Consider the following 3,709-nt stretch of genomic DNA (forward strand, 5'->3'; position numbering starts at 1 on the left):
TTCAAATGGCAATACGCCGTCAAATAAGTTGTATTTACACAACCGATTCATGTGAAACCACTGTGCTTCATCTTACATCACAACCAAATGACCTGGATTGTAGCTGAGATTACATCAACAGTACATGGTTCAGGTGATCAATGACGTTTAAGATTCTACTCAGATTATTACAGGCATTGTGAAGATGTCCACAGTCCTGCGATGACCTTTGCATTCTATCTTGAACAGGGAGGCTTTCTATGATTACATTAGAAAACGTTATAGTTACAGTAACCTCAATGTGGCCATGGATGTTTTACTCATTTGAAGTTTGAATAAATACTGTTACATTAGTTTGTAAGATAGCTTTTAACTCTAGGCTATTTAATGTATTGCGAAAGTGATGTTGAATTGTGTTTGTGTGTCAAACTAAATGTATATTTTGTGCCGCAGACTTAGTCTGTCTTTAATTCCAGTTTGTCTACAAATTAATAATTGATATGTTGGATTCATTGTCTCCATCTCAACCAACAATCAAAGTTAAAGAATAGGACTAAATTAAATCAAATCAAATGTTAAATGCTATTTAAATGAAGCCTGAACTGACTGGACATAAATAGACATTTCCTGAGAGTTAGTTTATTCTGGCACAGTCTCGCCGTAATCCTAACGCACCCCGATGGACGGACGGAGTCAGAGAGAACAATGAGAGGTCATAACCTCCTCATGAACTACTACTGCCTCTGATGTGTTGAGTTGTTTCTGTCACCGTGCTGTGTAAAGGAGGCTACCTACCTGAGAACACACAGGTGACATGGGTCCATGAGCACCCCGGACACCCAAGCACGTCCAATGAAAGGCCAGTGTTGTGGCTTCACACCCACGGGTCAACAGCCTGTCTAGACTTCTAGCTTCTTGGCTTTCAGGCTTCATCCCTTCATACACTCTCTTTCTCAAAATGTTCTCTCTATATAATTGTTTCTGTTCCCACTCTGCAGGCTCTTTCTCCCTCCTGCTCCATCTCTCCCTCCCTAGTCTCATCTGGATCAGAACATAATCTCCATGTCTGTCTAATCCATGTGGTTTCTCAGGGTCTTGTTCCTCTACTCTCTCCCCTGATCAAGGCTCTCTCCAGGCGGAGATCACAGAACCCACCCCCCCTGTGATGATAACCCTGGAACAAGGACTTATCACACCAAGATACTGTAACAAGAAATTATTCTTGTTGTCATCAATGATCTTGCTGCACCTTTTTACTGGCAATTTGGCCAAAATTTCAGCAGAAAACTGATCTAATTGTTCAATGTTTGAGGGGTGCCTTCCAGCAACTGCTGTTTTCAGATTTCGCCATAGGTTTTGGATGTGATTCAGATACAGCATCTCTGAACCATTGCAGAGACACAGTCCAAAAACTGTATCTGTTGAAGGTTGTGGGTCTTCCAGCAGGACAACAACCCCAAGCACACATCAAAAGCACACTGGAATGGTTCAAGAAGAAACATTGGACTGTTCTGGAGTGGAAGAGTCCAGATCTGAACCACACCCATAAACTATGGCGAGAGCTGAAAACAGCAGTTGGTGGAGGGCTTTGAAGAACTAGAGCAGTAGGCTGCTGAAGAATGGGCCAAATTGCCAGTAGAAATGTGCAACAAGCTCATTTGATGGCTACAATAAGAATTTGACAGCGTTACCTTGGGAAAGGCTGTGCAACCAAGTTCTAGCTCCAATAATTGTCTTAATGCCATTTTTATTTTATTTATTTAATTTTTTATTTCACCTTTATTTAACCAGGTAGGCTAGTTGAGAACAAGTTCTCATTTACAACTGCGACCTGGCCAAGATAAAGCATAGCAGTGTGAACAGACAACAACACAGACATCCACATGGAGTAAACAATAAACAATAAACAAGTCAATAACATAGTAGAAAAAAAAGAAAGTCTATAAACATTGTGTGCAAAAGGCATGAGGAGGTAGGCAATAAATAGGCCATAGGAGTGAATAATTACAATTTAGCAGATTAACACTGGAGTGATAAATGATCAGATGAACATGTGCAGGTAGAGAAATTTGTCTTTATTTTCTAATTAAATTGTAAACTTAAGTTTACAAAAATAAAATTGTTTTTCGGCAATGTTGAAAATACAAAAACCAGGTGTGAAGACCAAACATTTTTTTCAATTTCAATTTATTTTAGAAGAAATAGGGAATTATTTAACAAAAGTGCAAGGGTGCCAATATCAAATCAAATCAAATTGTATTTGTCACATACACATGGTTAGCAGATGTTAATGCGAGTGTAGCGAAATGCTTGTGCTTCTAGTTCCGACAATGCAGTAATAACCAACAAGTAATCTAGCTAACAATTCCAAAACTACTACTTTATAGACACAAGTGTAAGGGGATAAAGAATATGTACATAAAGATATATGAATGAGTGATGGTACAGAGTGGCATAGGCAAGATACAGTAGATGGTATTGAGTACAGTATATACATATGAGATGAGTATGTAAACAAAGTGGCATAGTTAAAGTGGCTAGTGATACATGTATTACATAAATATGCAGTAGATGATATAGAGTACAGTATATACATATACATATGAGATGAATAATGTAGGGTATGTAAACATTATATTAGGTAGCATTGTTTAAAGTGGCTAGTGATATATTTTACATCATTTCCCATCAATTCCCATATTTGGCCACAACTGTATCTATACAGTATATCCTAATAATGGCACTTTCTATATCATTTCATAAGTTACTCTTTTTATTTACCTTTATGTGTTGGGGAGGCAGGTAGCCTAGTGGTTAGAGGCAGGTAGCCTAGTGGTTAGAGGCAGGTAGCCTAATGGGTAGAGACAGGTAGCCTAGTGGTTAGAGGCAGGTAGCCTAGTGGTTAGAGGCAGGTAGCCTAATGGGTAGAGACAGGTAGCCTAGTGGTTAGAGGCAGGTAGCCTAGTGGTTAGAGGCAGGTAGCCTAATGGGTAGAGACAGGTAGCCTAGTGGTTAGAGGCAGGTAGCCTAGTGGTTAGAGGCAGGTAGCCTAATGGGTAGAGACAGGTAGCCTAGTGGTTAGAGGCAGGTAGCCTAGTGGTTAGAGGCAGGTAGCCTAATGGGTAGAGACAGGTAGCCTAGTGGTTAGAGGCAGGTAGCCTAATGGGTAGAGGCAGGTAGCCTAGTGGGTAGAGGCAGGTAGCCTAGTGGGTAGAGCATTTAGATAGTAACTGAAAGGTTGCTAGATCTGAATCCCTGAGCTGACAAGGTAAAAATCTGTTGTTATTATGCCCCTGAACAAGGCAGTTAACCCACTGTTCCTAGGCCGTCATTGTAAATAAGAATTTGTTCTTAACTGACTTGACTAGTTAAATAAAAGTGTGTGTTAGCGTGTAAGCCTGTTATAAATGTGTCCAGGCATTATAAATGTGCTCAGGTATGCAGGGGAAACCACTGGAGTGATTAGTGAAGTACCTGTTTGACCATCACATGGGAAAGTTGGGATGAAATAATGCAAGGTCAGGGCCACGTTCAGTTGCCAAACGTATCGAACGTTGCAGATATAAATGCATGAATAGAGCCGCCGTGATTCCGTATTCTACATGTCAGAGAGTGGCATGTTTGGTCTACATAACATATTTATATCTGAACGTTCCAAAACGTTGAGTCCGGAGAATCTAAACGTCGCGGCGGCGCGCCTGCGCGTTCCTTCAGCGCTAGGAAAGTTTTC

This window comes from Oncorhynchus clarkii, chromosome 31, assembly GCF_045791955.1.
Source record: "Oncorhynchus clarkii lewisi isolate Uvic-CL-2024 chromosome 31, UVic_Ocla_1.0, whole genome shotgun sequence".
Lineage (NCBI taxonomy): Eukaryota > Metazoa > Chordata > Actinopteri > Salmoniformes > Salmonidae > Oncorhynchus > Oncorhynchus clarkii.